The sequence below is a fragment of the Rhinatrema bivittatum genome, chromosome 9 (assembly GCF_901001135.1).
Source record: "Rhinatrema bivittatum chromosome 9, aRhiBiv1.1, whole genome shotgun sequence".
Classification (NCBI taxonomy): Eukaryota; Metazoa; Chordata; class Amphibia; order Gymnophiona; family Rhinatrematidae; genus Rhinatrema; species Rhinatrema bivittatum.
In genome coordinates this window covers 9,053,755-9,069,636 of record NC_042623.1, presented here as the reverse complement: position 1 = coordinate 9,069,636, position 15,882 = coordinate 9,053,755, and the positions used below count along the sequence as shown (strand labels likewise).

The 15,882-nt window shown below is 46.8% G+C and overlaps 1 protein-coding gene across 4 annotated transcripts in view; it reads right to left on the bottom strand.

The window, feature by feature from the left end:
* FAM107B (family with sequence similarity 107 member B) overlaps positions 1-15,882 on the bottom strand; it is a 207,999-nt gene that overhangs the window by 64,525 nt on the left and 127,592 nt on the right. The window contains exon 1 of one of the 4 annotated variants that reach the window (XM_029617412.1): positions 13,980-14,151. The exons of the other annotated variants lie outside the window; for them this stretch is intronic. The gene's annotated coding sequence lies outside the window, so the exon portion shown is untranslated. Of the gene's footprint in view, positions 1-13,979; positions 14,152-15,882 lie in introns of those variants that run through there. 4 annotated transcript variants of the gene reach the window in all.

Here is a 15,882-nt window from a genome sequence, read left to right as displayed (position 1 = left end):
GTATTACGCCAGACCCTTCCTTCGCTCGGCCCGCGGAAGCCTCTCCTGTGGTTTGGATGCTGCAGTGGAAGCTTCTCTTGAAAACGCCATCACTTCTGGCTCAGCTGACAATAATACAGGTTGGCTTTTGTCCTGGTTATTTCTGTAGCTGTTTCTTCTGGTACTTTTGCATCTCTTTGATGTGAGAGTTTGGTCGAGTGTGGGGTTCTTGTGAAAAGTGCCAGCCATGGCCAGGGGGCTCTCTGGGCACAGAAAGAAACACTTGGGCAACAACATAGAGAGAGAGAAAACTGAATAGAAATCAATGGCAAGAAAAGAGGGCCGTTAGGAAAATTTTCAAGAAAGCTTCTGCACAAAAAGACTTTAACCTGCAAAAAACTGTACAAATCATCCTGAATACGGCGAAAGATTGAAACATTCCTCCCTGATTCACTCAGCAGAGAGGAATGCACTCATCGTGTACTGCACTCCTGTCCTGGATCCCCCACCAGTACAAGCCTCTCAGCCCTCTCTCTCTCACCCCTGGGCAGCCCTGCCCTCCTCCCTGTGTCCACGCTGCTGCACACTGTGGTCTCCTCCTATTCCAGTACCCACCTTCTCCCAGGCCTGGATTTTGGAAACTCTGCACCTGGATTCAGTCTTCTGAGCTCTAGACAAGAAAATTGTTTAAGCAGCCAATGACCTAAGCAGATTTCTTCTCCCCCACCCAGATGGCACAGGAAGAAGCGAGCATCCGGCAGAGGAAGATTTACAATAACCTCACTGCAGCAGAAGGCATTTTAAAGCTACTCCTACTGGCCAGAATTAAGGGGTCCCGACCGAGGCCAGGTGGTGGTCAAAAACGGGGGAGGGAGCCTCGGATACCTGAAAGCCAAAAGGAGTAGGAAGAAAAGTGAAGAACTATGTCTAGGATGGAGCCCTGCTGCCTATCCCTGCACGTTCCCACCAAGCTATGCCCAAGCGTGCCCCTGGCTGCTTAAAAAGACGTCAACGCGAGACCCATGAAGGAGGCTGTGTGCTGAGCAGCTTACACTCCTCACACCCCTGCTCTCTGCAGCACCACACTACAGATACTCAGGGTAGTTGCTGTCCCCCCTTCCATTGACTTTGCCGATACCTCTGGAGACAGCGAGTGGCCTAGTGGTTAGAAACGTGGGCTGGGAGCCAGGCGACCCATGTTCAAAGCCTGCTTCTGTCCTTGCCACTCGATGTGACCTGGGATAAGGCACATCGAGTGTCCCAAGGGTTTCGGGCAGCTCTCTGGGGCAGGGACTCCTATCTGTGTGTAATTTGTTGTAAGAGAGCCCTGATTTCGGTCAATATATAAAGATAACATCCCTTGTGCTGACAGACCCGAGACTTCTTGGCCGCTGGATATAGGCAGATGCCTTTGCTTCCCTTTTCCTGCTCTGAATGTGCTTCGTTTTCTGGTTCTAGCCGGTCCATTACCACGCCCTGCCCACTCCACCCCCAGTGTCCACCTGCATGTACCTCTGACACATCTGCTGCCAGGACATCCATCACTTTTCCTTCTCTCAAGCCTTTCACGAGGAGAGAATAAAAATATTCCCCTGCCTATCGCCCGCAGCCCAGTTCAGCTGCGAGATCACTTTAATGCCTCTGTGCTGGTTCAGACAGTGATGGGTCTGGCACAGCGCTCACTGCCACCGTCACCCAAGGACCGGCCATAGTGCCAGCAGCAAAAGTACTTCAGTGCAGGGTGACAGCATCCTCTCCTCTCTCTCGTGTGCTTTTATTTTCACTGACCGACTTTCTACTCCAGTCTGCAGGCTGAGCCTTTGCTTCCACAGATGGGTGTGAGAGTTTAGTGCTGGCGACGCGCGAGGAAGCCAGTCCCCGCTGCCCCGCGCGCCTCACTGAGCTGCATTCACAGCTGCTGGATGTGGGCACGGTGAATAAAGAGTCACTACTTCCAACGAGTGTCTGCACACCTGGAAGGGAGTTGCCTTAGCAGGTGCTCGACTTAAGAGCGGGGGGAAAATTACTTTTAGAGGATGACCTGTAATTATATATATGTTTGCATATTTGGAGACCACTGTCCTTCACTCCGACTCCTGACAAAGAGCAGAGTTCTGGAAAGCTCATCACAGCATCTAAGTTATTTATTTTATTTATTTATTTATTGGGTTTTATATACCGGGGTTCCTGTATGAGATACAGATCACCTCGGTTTACAGTGAATGGTAAACTTTGCTCATGAGCTGTACATTGAACATTGATCATGGGCTGTACATAGAACAGTAGATAACAATGGCAAACAAGAACAGTAGAAAACTTCGCTCGTAGGCGATGCCAATATAGAGGTAACGGGACTTGGCACAAACTGGTACAAAGGGTACATTAACTTCGCTCAAGGGCTGTACATAGAGCAATATGGTCTAAAACGGTAGAGAAACTTCATATGCAGGGGGGCAGGGAAAAGATGGGGAGGGGCACGGAAGTTAACGCGAGAGATGGTCCAAGTCCACAATAACCTAGTGCTGGCTTCAGCTTTAGCCTAAGGCTCCTTTTGTTTTCGCAGTAGTGTTATGCAACCATTTGTTTTAATTAATTTTTTCACTCTTATTTAATTTACTTTCATTGTTTTAATTAGTTGTACTGAATATTTGTTTTATGCTTTGTACTTCTGGTTTTATGCGTTATTATGAAGGTTAAATTGTAAACCGCCTAGTAAGTGGAGTGCCTCAGGGATCTGTACTTGGACCGGTGCTTTTCAATATATATATATAAATGATCTGGAAAGATATACGATGAGTGAGGTAGGGCTGTTCAGCTTGGAGAAGAAACAGTTGAGGGGGGATATGATAGAAGTGTACAAAATCAGGAAAGGACTTGAACAGGTAAATGTGAATCAGTTATTTACTCTTTCAGATACCAGAAGGTCTAGGGGGCACTCCATGAAGTTAGCAACTAGCACATTTAAAACAAATCAGAGAAAAATCTTTTTCACTTGAAGACAATTAAGCTCTGGAGTTTGTTGCCAGAGGATGTGATTAAGGCAGTCAGTGTAGCTGGGTTTAAAAAGGGTTGGATAAGTTTCTGGAGGAGAAGGCCATAAATTGCTATTAATCGATAAGGAATAGCCACTGATTGTTGCCAGCATTAGTAGCATGGGATCTACTTAATATCTGGGTACTTGCCAGATAATTGTAACCTAGATTGGCCATTGTTGGAGATAGGATTCTGGGCTTGATGGACCCTTTGTCTGATCCAGTGTTGTATGTTCTTATGAAGTAACACTGATAGGCAGCATATAAATTTTAAACAAACAAAACGTTCTCCTGTATTTGATCATCTTAATTTCAAATGTCTTAGCTCTTGGGTTGCTGTGAAGTTCTTTTTCAAGTAATAATCTTTATGCTAAAACTCATTTTCACCTCTTTCCTCCCCCTGCAGAACCGATCTTGGTAAAGCAATGCTGTCGAAAGAGACAGGTATGACTAAGGGTGTGTTCAGTAAAAACAAGGTGGTTTTCCTCAAAGCTGTCATGATGCATGATAGGAAGATCCGCAACCAACACCATACAGCAAGCATTGAGCAAAACCACACTATCCGGAGATCAGCGTGCAGCAGCGCAAGCCGTCACACCTCGCCACCCTCTCACTGGCAGCCCACATCCTCTAGTTTGTATTTTATTCTTTATGAAACGGATGTGTAACGGACCCTCCCATCGTCACCATTCAGCCCTGGGTGAACCCTCAGGCAGTTAAGAGCAGTACAGGTTACTGAATGGGGGAGGTTACCATTCAAATGCAGCCCCTGTTCTGAGTGCACTGGAGTGGCCGTTCCCCCTGGGCAGCTCTCTCGGGAGTCTGGGGCAGTCCCTTATGGCTGGCTTGGAGTTAGGAGGTAGTGAGGAGCTTTGTGTCTGTTACATTATTTCAGGCCCAGTCAGAGGAGTAGTGGAGTGGCCGTTCCCCCCCTGGGCAGCTCTCTCCAGCCTCTGGGGCAGTCCCTTATGGCTGGCTTGGAGTTAGGAGGTAGTGAGGAGCTTTGTGTGTGTTACATTATTTCAGGCCCAGTCAGAGGAGTCGTGGAGTGGCCGTTCCCCCCGGGCAGCTCTCTCCAGCCTCTGGGGCAGTCCCTTATGGCTTTGCTTGGAGTTAGGAGGTAGTGAGGAGCTTTGTGTCTGTTACATTTTTCCAGGCCCAGTCAGAGGAGTTGGGCACATCCTGAGCAGGGTTGGGACCTGATTCCTTCCAGTCCTCTCACTGGCTGGTTGGGATTTCCCTTTCTGACAATATTTCCTGGCAGGAGCCTTGTGAGACCCTGGGTACCGCCTGGATTCAGGGGAACCCTGTGTCTGGGGCTGCACCTAAATATCCTCAGCGAGGGATGGGGGAGGAGGTGGTGACCTTGCTGCAAGGGGTCACTGGGGTTAAATTCCATTGAGTCTGAGATCCAGGAGGACGAGTTCTGGCTGCCGCTTCCTTCCTGCACTGGAGCAGGGTGAGCTGCCGGTTTCCAGGGGATCCCGAGGACAAGAAAAAGAAAGAGAAACTAGAGACCAATGGAAGGTCACCTAACCATGAGTGAAAGAGCTGTGAGGACTCCCGTCAGGAGAGAGAGGAATTTAACTCCGAGCGAGGACTGCGTTTACCATGTCTGCCAGACTGGAAAGGGCACCCTGCCCACCTGGGAACTCCACGTAGGGCGGACGCGTCCCTGCGCAGACAGAGGGAAAGACAGAGAGAAGACAGACATTCGGGGTGCTGAGGATCACCTGATTGTTGCCATCAGTAAAGATTTCTGTTTGGACACTAACTCAGCAAGTCCAGCGTGGTTTTTGGGCACAAGCTGTACCCACAGAGTGAATGAGAGACAGCACACCCCAGGGGTAGAGTGAGAACATAAGAACATAAGAACCTGCCATGCTGGGTCAGACCCAGGGTCCATCAAGCCCAGCATCCTGTTTCCAACAGAGGCCAATCCAGGCCATAAGAACCTGGCAATTACCCAAACACTAAGAAGATCCCATGCTACTGATGCAATTAATAGCAGTGGCTATTCCCTAAGTAAACTTGATTAATAGCCGTTAATGGACTTCTCCTCCAAGAACTTATCCAAACCTTTTTTGAACCCAGCTACACTAACTGCACTAACCACATCCTCTGGCAACAAATTCCAGAGCTTTATTGTACGTTGAGTGAAAAAGAATTTTCTCTGATTAGTCTTAAATGTGCTACTTGCTAACTTCATGGAATGCCCCCTAGTCCTTCTATAATCCGAAAGTGTATATAACCAATTCACATCTATTCGTTCAAGACCTCTCATGATCTTAAAGACCTCTATCATATCCCCCCTCAGCCAATTCTTCTCCAAGCTGAACAGCCCTAACCTCTTCAGCCTTTCCTCATAGGGGAGTTGTTCCATCCCCTTTATCATTTTGGTTGCCCTTCTCTGTACCATCTCCAACAAAACTATATCTTTTTTTAGATGTGGTAACCAGAATTGTACACAGTATTCAAGGTGTGGTCTCACCATGGAGCGATATAGAGGCATTATGACATTTTCTGTTTTATTCACCATTACCTTCCTAATAATTCCTAACATCCTGTTTGCTTTTTTGACTGCTGCAGCACACTGAGCTGACGATTTTAAAGTATTATCCACTATGATGCCTAGATCTTTTTCCTGGGTAGTAGCTCCTAATATGAAACCTAACATCGTGTAACTACAGCAAGGGTTATTTTTCCCTATATGCAACACCTTGCACTTGTCCACATTAAATTTCATCTGCCATTTGGATGCCCAATCTTCCAGTATCGCAAGGTCCTCCTGTAATGTATCACAGTCTGCTTGTGATTTAACTACTCTGAATAATTTTGTATCATCTGCAAATTTGATAACCTCACTTGTATTCCTTTCCAGATCATTTATAAATATATTGAAAAGCGCCGGTCCAAGTACAGATCCATGAGGCACTCCACTGTTTATCTTTTTCCATTGAGAAAATTGACCATTTAATCCTACTCTGTTTCCTGTCTTTTAGCCAGTTTGTAATCCACGAAAGGACATCGTCTCCTATCCCATGACTTTTTAGTTTTCGTAGAAGCCTCTCATGAGGGACTTTGTCAAACGCCTTCTGAAAACCCAAATACACTACATCTACCAGTTCACCTTTATCCACATGTTTATTAAACCCTTCAAATGGAGCAGATTTGTTAGGCAAGATTTCCCTTAGGTAAAGCCATGCTGACTTTGTTCCATTAAACCATGTCTTTCTATATGTTCTGTAATTTTGATCTTGAGAATAGTTTCCATTATTTTTCCTGGCACTGAAGTCAGGCTAACTGGTCTGTAGTTTCCCGGATCGCCTCTGGAGCCTTTTTTTAAATATTGGGGTTACATTAGCCACCTTCCAGTCTTAAGCTACAATGGATGATTTTAATGATAGGTTACAAATTTTAACTAATAGATCAGAAATTTCATTTTTTAGTTCCTTCAGTACCCTAGGATGCATACCATCCGGTCCAGGTGATTTGCTACTCTTTAGTTTGTCAATCTGGCCTATTACATCTTCCCGGTTCACAGTGATTTCGTTCAGTTCGTCTGTCTCATCACCCCTGAAAACCATCTCCAGAACTGGTATCTCCCCAACATCCTCATTAGTAAACAAAGAAGGGAAGAATTCATTTAGTCTTATCTTCCCTAAGATGACCTTATCTTCCCTAAGAGCCCCTTTAACCCCTCTGTCATTTAACGGTACAACTGACTCCCTCACAGGTTTCTTGCTTCGGATATATTTTAAAAAGTTTTATTATGGGTCTGCCTCTATGGCCAACTTCATTTCAAATTCTCTCTTTGCCTGTATTATCAATGTTTTACACTTAACTTGACAATCCTTATGCTTTATCTTATTTTCTTCAGATATGTACACAAGTTCCCCATAGCAGTCAGGGCCCCGAGGAGACTATTAATCCTTTATGGCTCCCCACCTCATCAGAGCACAGCTTGCTTCCAAAGGTGGGTTACACATAAAAACCAGTAGTAAAAAGCAGGATAACCATTAATGTATTTATTTACAGCCACCCAACAAATTGGTAGCCCTTCCTATAATATTCACTAAACAAATACAATAAAAATCTGTGTAAAAAGTAAGAACATAAGAAGTGCCATACTGGGTCAGACCAAGGTCCTTCAAAAGCTCAGCCTCCTGCCTCAGACAGGGGCCAGTCTGGGTCACAGATCCCCAATCCTTAATCATTTTCTTGTATCTCACCCCCAGGGACAAGCGATGGCTTTCCCCAGTCTCCCTGGCTATGGACTTTTCCTTCAGGAGCTTCTACAAGCCTCTGTTGAACCCCACGGTCACTCGCCTTGACCTCAAATCCTCCGGCAGCAGATTCCACAGCTCGATTGTGCACTGAGTGACAAAATACTTCTATGATGTTTTAAATCTGCCGGTGCTGGTTGCATGGAGCGTCCCTGACTCCTAATGTTGTTGGAAAGGGTAATAACTCTCCTCTATTTACCCGTTCCACCCCACTCATGGTTTTATGCATTTCAATCATTTCCCCTCTCAGTCGGGTCTTTTCCAAACTAAACAGCCCTAATCCATTTATCCTCTCTAAGGGAGCGGTTCCACCCCCTTTATCATTTTGGTCAGCCTCGTCTGTACCTTTTCTAGTTCTGTCGCTTTTTTGAGCTGGGGGCCCAGAACTCCAGGTGAGTCGCACCACGGATCTGTACAATGCCGTCATGATATTCCCTTCTGTAAGTTAACGAGCTCTGTCCGAACACAGACAAGTACCTGAGTGAATACAAACAGCAGGAAAAACTTCTTTAAATCACATATATGCCCACCCCCTCCTAACAGCCAAACTATAGAAATCATAACAAATCACAGCGGTTAAGATTAGAAAACAGGCAATATGGGATTCTCAGTTTGTCCTCTGTTCCTTCCCAAATAATTCCTGACATTGTATTTGCCTTTCTGAGCCCGGGCACACACCGAGCTGAAGATTTCGAGGTATTACCCACAAGGACTCGGAGGTCCTTTACCTGGGTGGGGGCTCCTATCATGGTGCCCTGCATTGTGCACCTGTAATTGGGATTATTGTTCCCTCCCTGCGTTACTCCGCACTTGTCCACATTAAACCGCATCTGCCATTTAGAAGCCCGGTCTCCTAATCTCACAAACTCCTTCTGCAGTTCCTCACAATCCACTGCTGTTTTAATGACTCAAATCAATTCTGTGCGTCTGCAAATCTGCTCAACTCACTCGTCACTCCTTTCTCCATATCATTTATGAATATGGTAAATAGCACAGGTCCCAATACAGACCACTGGGGCACTGCACTAACGACCTTTCTATTTTAGAAAACTAACCATTGAGTCCTACCCTCTGTGTCCTGTTTTTATCCAGTTATCAATCCACAATGGGACACTGCCTCGGATCCCACGACTCTGATTCCCTGAGCAGTCTCATGACGGACTTTGTCAGATGCCTTCTGAAAATCAAATATGCTATATCCAGCAGCTGACCTTTGTCCGCATGTTATGTACATAAAGAGAAAAAGTGTTCCAGGACGTCAGGCTTGCTCTCACCTAGGGCCAGGTATGGCTGTGTTTAACAATGATTAACCTGCTTTACGTACAGACAAACAGATGGACCTGAAAATGTGTTATAAATCAAGCCGACAGCATGACAACTTGCAGATACACCCCAAACTGCAAAAGACGTGAAAGGGAAAACCTAAATATCAGAGCACATCATTAGAAAGAAAGACGAGTCAACAGCAGGAGGATTATTACTGCGTCTGGAAAGTCAGGCATGAGGAGCAGCAGAGGGCTCAGCTTAGCCGCAAGAACTAACCGCAAAGCCTTGTGTATCCATTTCAGTCTGCAGTTACATGACCTCATGCAATTACAGACAGACGGCGCATCTCCAAGCTCAGCTCCGAGAACCCCCCATGCAAACGCTGGCTTTTCCTATCGGATCAATTTGACCTTGAATAAAGATTCCAGGTCCACGTGAAGAATGAGCCGCAGGAGCACAGGCACAATCCGGCAAGGACTGGCAATTTACCAACTACAGGAGAAACCACTGGTCAGGTTGGACGTTATGGAGCTCTTTTCTCAACTCACCACATAATGCAGCACAAAAAAAACGACGGTCAATTCCTTTGTGTCATGCCACGTTCACCTGCAATGTCTGCTTCCTACCGAATCACTCAATCGACTCACTAAACTCAAGGTCCTTTACAAGTTAATGCCTGGTCCCGTTACATCCCAAGGGCTCAAAATCATCTGAGCAAGGACAAGTCTGAGCGCAAAGTTCAGAGAAGTGGAGAAGATAGGAAACAAGGCAGGTGAAGCTGCAGGAGAATGCAATCAGCAGAACGCCAGCCCCAGATTTCACAGAGGCCTTTCCAAAGCTGCACCCTGACTTTCACCTCTGAATAAGGAAGGGAAAACATGAATGGCAGGGAAGAGAGACTCTCTCATTTTACAGCTTGCTTTTAAATGTGACCTGTTCTCAGAGCCTGGGAAATCACCCTCGCCTGACGGATCCTCTGTCACGACAGCAGGGCACTCGGAGACAGGAGGACAAGGAAGATGCAGAGTCCGCCAAGCTCTGTTAAGGGGTTTACGAATCATCCGCTTCTATCTGGGCTCTGCTCATAAAATTCAATGAAGATCTGCATCCCGAACAGTCAGACTTTGCCAGACAAAAGCGGCTTTACAAGCTGCTCAGCCGAGTGGAAATGCCACCACCTCTACGTAGGAGCTGCAGGGGTCCAAGAATCCCAAGCTCAGGACAATTCTCTAAGCACTCCATCAACACTCCATCAACCTGCTTCTCTCGAGTCTCAACCTGGTCCTAAATACGTCCAAAACGGAACTCCTGGTTATCTCCCCTAGCGATAACTACCCCTTCGCTAATAATGCAATAATCCCACTAGCAAGCCATGTCAGAGACCTTGGGGCCACCCTTGACTCTAGAATGAATTTCAAAAAATTCATTAACGCTACAACTAAAGAATGCTTCTTCAAGCTACAGGTCCTGAAGCAACTAAGACCGCTCTTACACTTCCAGGATTTCCGTTCTGTGCTTCAAGCAATACTGTTTTCAAAGATCGACTATTGTAACGCTCTACTACTCGGTCTCCCCGCTTCTTCGACCAAACCTCTACAGATGCTGCAAAATGCAGCGGCCAGGATCCTTACAAACACACGGCGCAAGGACCATATCACTCCAATCCTAAAAATCTTACACTGGCTTCCCATTCAATATAGAATACTTTTCAAAGCTCTCACTATCATCCACAAATCTGTCTACCAACAATCCACTCTCCAACTCACCTTCCCTCTTGAACTACATACTTCCGCAAGGCCGATCAGAACTGCCTACAAAAGTTTGCTCAAGGCCCCTCCCAACAAATCATCAGTCCACAACTCTATTCACAAGCGAGCACTTTCGACAGCAGGTCCGCTACATTGGAATTCACTTCCCCAAGACTGACGCCAGGAACAATGCCATCTAACATTCAGAAAGAAACTTAAAACCTGGCTGTTCGCACAAGCCTACCGTTGAAGGAACCCCTTTCGACAAACACTGTCTCTCACCCTTCAACCTCTCCCTTATCCCTCCCCCCTACTCACCTCCCCTCCACGCCTCCCACCGGACATACCATGTTAATAACCGCTGAGGATTAATCTCTGTTTATGTGGTACTAATTTATTGGTTTTTGTTGATTATATTTATCACTCCTTATTGTTATAGTTTAATTCTGCCCTATCTTCCATCTTCCATGTTTACGCTCCCTGGAGAAAAGGTGAGATGGGGAAGATACGACAGCCGTGGTTTCCATGCACATCTGGGGACAGACGTACGCATTATACCCTGGAGAAAAGGCGAGATGGGGAAGATACGACAGCCATGGTTTCCATGCACAAAGAGAAAGGAGGCTTTAGATCAACGGATGGTGGGATGAGGCTCAAGAGTATATCTAAGGAACTATTTCTTTACAGAAACAGCCTCCCCATACAGGTGGTGGAGATGAAAACGGTTTCTGAATTAAAAAAAGCCCGGAATAAGCACAGGGGATCTCAGAGGAGCCATCAGCATATTCTATGGTTCTAAGAGGATTCCAAAGCCTGAAGGCTTTCCTTCCTCCGAGGCCGGACTGGAGGAAGCACAGAACTAAAGTTCCTCTGCAATGACAGAACATCATAGTAATATCGACAGAAAAGGACCAAATGGTCCATCCCGTCTGCCAAGCAAGTCTCCCATGGTAGTAACTGCCGCTCCATGCAGGTTACCCCCACGTTTCTGTTAAGGGTAGTAACTGCTGCTCCGTGCAGGTTACCCCCACGTTTCTGTTAAGGGTAGTAACTGCCGCTCCATGCAGGTTACCCCCAAGCCTTATGTTAAGGACAGTAACTGCCGCTCCGTGTAGGTTACCCCCAAGCCTTATGTTAAGGGTAGTAACTGCCGCTCCGTGCAGGTTACCCCCCACGTTTCTGTTAAGGGCAGTAATTGCCGCTCCATGCAGGTTACCCCCATGTTTCTGTTAAGGGCAGTAACTGCCGCTCCGTGCTGGTTACCCCCAAGCCTTATGTTAAGGGTAGTAACTGCCGCTCCATGCTGGTTACCCCCAAGCCTTATGTTAAGGGTAGTAACTGCCGCTCCATGCTGGTTACCCCCAAGCCTTATGTTAAGGGTAGTAACTGCCGCTCCATGCTGGTTACCCCCAAGCCTTATGTTAAGGGTAGTAACTGCCGCTCCATGTAGGTTACCCCCAAGCCTTATGTTAAGGGTAGTAACTGCCGCTCTGTGCTGCTTACCCCCAGCTTTTTTAAGAGTAGTAATAATTACAATCAAAACCAAGCAACTGTCAAACTCCTAACAAATTTACTGCTAGCAACATTTTTGCTGTGTGAGGAGCCTTCTTGATAATTCAGACAATGCTGCTGCTGCTTGAACAAGCTTTGCTTTTGGACTTGGCCACAGAAACAGTCCTGTGCTTTATCTCCAATGTCTGCGCATACCCCAGACCATTGGCAGTCTTCTGAATCCAATTTCCCTTTTTCCCCCACCTTCAAAGCAGAGAGCGATGTCAGGGCCAACTGGTTAAGGGTAGTAATCCCCGTGCCTTCCATGCAGGCTACCCCCATGCACCCTCTCCTTCATTTTCAACCTCTAGTCTTTAGGGATCCAGTGTTTGTCCCATGCCCTTTTGAATTTGTTTACTTCTCATTTTCACCACCTCTTCCAGGCATCCACCACCCTCTCCGTGAGGAAATATTTCCCGACATTGGTTCTGAGTCGTGCCCCCTGAAGTTTCATACCGTGACCCCTAGTTTTACAGTCTCTTTTCTAACAGAAAAGGTTGGAAGTTTGTGCATCATTAATACCTTTCAGGTATCTGAATCCATCTAAGTCTCGACCAGTGAAGAAAGACAAAAGTCTGAATGTAATGAAGTGAGTGGAGACACTTGAGAACCTTAGCACGTGCAGAAGAAGAAGCAGACGGCTTTTTTAAATCCCCCTCCCCAAACAGGCAGGAAGAGCAAAGCGGTACCTGAACGCCCTGGGTTTATTCTCTCTCCTTAACAGGACTTTCAGCCTAGCCAGATCAAAGCATCTAGTCAAACCCTATGCTATGTGCAGGCAGGTAAACGGTATTTGTTACTGCAGACCTGGTGCACACCAAGATTACATGGCCGCTCTCAACATTGAGCTGGAGTCATTTTGAGTCAATCGGAGGAGCAGCCTCATGGTAACGGAGAAACCAGGGTTCATATCCCAAGAATGCTCCCTTCCCCCTGCATTGCCTCAGGTATAATCTTGGACTGTAAGCCCTCTGGGGACAGGGAGTACACCTGAAGTATTACGAAAGACGAAATATAAAGAAAAAGGTTATAGTGCAGTATTTTAGTTCTCTCTACTTGCGCAACATTTCAATCCAGCTCAACGAGACTGAAACACCTCTTTACAATCAAATCTTTATGGGCTTTTGCTGTTTATTTACACTGCTTGCAGCTTAATTTTATAAGAAACCTGTTCCACAAGTTCCATACTAAGCAAACTGATGCAAAGTGAAATCCAGAAAGCTAAAAGGGACATTGAAGTAATGAAAGATGAACCAAAATCAGGACCCCCACCCCCCCACGGACAGATATGGATGTAGAAGAGGAGTCAGTGGGGCAATGGAAGACCAGCAGGACAGTAAAACTCTCCGTGCACTTCCCATCCTTAGGAAAGTGCGTGAAGAGGCCAGGATCCAGTGCCGGCTCATCTCTGCTATGTCGAATCAAGATCAGATCGTCAGCCTATAAAAGTACCTACCACTCCCTCCCGCTGGGAACTAGTTGAAAGCAAGGTATGCGTCTTCCTTTTTACTGGCAGCCAGGATTAGTAAAATGGAAAGGGAGGGATTTCTGCAGCGCTATCAAAATGCTTAACATTCGAGCAGAAACGGGCAGAAACGGCTAAGTTGGCGGAATAGCGGCTAGGGACCATGCCCCACTGGAAGGGAAGAGAAGCTCTACCAAATAAAGCAGAGGATCTGCAGTCCTCACAGTCCCACACATGCCAGGAATTTCATGCAGTGATCAACACCTTGGACAAACCTTTAGTAGGAATCAAGAAGAGATCTTCACTTTGCAAACAGAGCAGCACAATCTCACTTTCCCAGGTGAAAAATGCTGCGTTTTATGCTCGGGCTGACCGCGGGCTGCAAAGGAAAAGAATGCAGCGCATACACAGAGCTGCGAGCGTACACACGTTCCTACACATCACAGCAGAAAGGAACGCACGTGGGCACACCTGCCCGCACAGCAGATACGTCAGCGCTTCTCCCATGGGAAAAAAACCATAACTCTATACACCCAGAGTTCGAGAGCAGCCCCTGCACCCGTGGAAGACGACGCACTGCTAATATCTGCTGCCCATGTCAGCCGTACAGTGACAAATGAGTGCAAAGACAGAGACCTCTCTCCAGCCTCACCTGCTGGCTCCTTGGATCCTGCTCCTGCCAGGCCACGAGCAATCCAGGAAGAGTCAGTGAAGCTGGTCTCAAAAAAATAAAAAAAGGGAAGCTTTAAAGATTTTTGTTTTATTATTATTAGCCTTTAACTGCCAAGGGATCTTTCAGCTGCGTGGGGAGAAGGAGCCGCCAGGCACGGCACAAGGCACTGTGATCTCCTGACAACTCTACAGGAAAGAAAAGGCTGGTCAACTTCCTTTATTGTCATCTGTTTTAACCAGAAAACATCTCTCCAGCTTCTTCACATGCCTGTGAGTCATGAGGTTGGGAAAGGAGCTGTGATAAATTCCTGGAAGATTATTTACCAGGCAGGAATGAAGCAGGCGGGGAAAGAGACGATCCTGATCCCAGGCTACCAGGTGTTAGGGAGGAAGGCTTCTGAGAGCTGCGTGCACACAAAACCCTGCCGACATTTATAAGAATACAAAATATTGAGAGAAAAAAGACCAAAATGGTCCATCCAGTCTGCCCAGCAAGCTTCCCAAGGTAGTAACTGCCGCTCCGTGCAGGTTACCCCCAGGTTTCTCTTACGGGTAGTAAACCCAAGATTAACCTTTCCTTTGTAAATTTAATTTTGCTCCTCAGGCTCAAAAGAAAGGGAAGCTGAAGCACCAGAAGGGTAGAGGTGCCCAGAGCTGAAGGCGTCGGTTCTAGGCAGCGTGCCCGGACACACGGTGAGCAGCAGTGCAATCCTGGGGCTACCCGTCTCACTCCCAGGACTCTGCTGCGGAGCCAGTACTCACAGCCCTTGGGTGGAGGAGTGTGTGAGCAGTCACTTGACAGTGACACCGCATTGCTAGACCTCATCAGCCCAGTTCTGGAGGGAGACCTGGTTTTTGGCCCCTGGCCCTCGCTGCGATGGCCGAACAGAGTTGGTTGGGGATATATGGCAGGGGAAAAATCCCCAGGCAGCTGTGAATGACGGCTGATAGCACCAGATCCCAGCCCTGGAAGCACAAAGGAACAGGAGGACCCTGAAGAGTCCCCCCCCAATCATTCTTATGCGACATGGAGAAAACACAACGGCATGAATGTAAATAAACCCCCCTAAGAGCTTGTTTTCTGAAAATTAAAATGTCTTTAGATCTTCTCCCCCCTCCAGAGGCTTTTCTTAGCACCAGTGCTGAGTGAACATAAGAACATAAGAAAATGCCTATACTGGGTCAGACCAAGGGTCCATCAAGCCCAGCATCCTGTTTCCAACAGTGGCCAATCCAGGCCATAAGAACCTGGCAAGTACCCAAAAACTGTTTGTTTATTTATTTATTTATTTATTTAAAATTTTTTATATACCGACATTCATCCAGGATATCACATCGGTTTACAGTGTAACACAAACAAACGCCAGGCATGGCGCTTTACATTGAACAAATAAAACAAGTTAACAAATGAATAAATGAGGGTGTGAATAACAAGGGGAAATTTGCATTAAATAATCAACGAGGTTTGTAAATATATACATATGTACAAAAGGAAGACACTAAGAGATAAGCAATTTAGGAGTGCTAGGAGGAGAGGGGGGAGTGGCGAGCAGAGGGAAGGGAACGAGGTGAGGGGGGGAGAAAAAGTGTATGAGGTGAGGGGGGGAGAAAAAGGTAGGAGAAGGGCGAAGTGAGGGGATAGAGGGCCAGAAGAGGCGGGCAGAGGAGAGGAATGGTGGGCAGAGGAGAGGAAGGGAGAAATTACGTGTATGCCTTGGCGAAGAGCCAGGTCTTGAGCTTCTGCTTGAACGATTTGAGGCATTCCTCTTGCCGTAGTTCAACTGGCATTGTGTTCCAAAGGGTCGGCCCGGCTATCGATATTGCACGGGCTCTGGTAGATGTTAGTTTGTAGAGTTTAGGGGAAGGGATGGGCATAGTTGCGA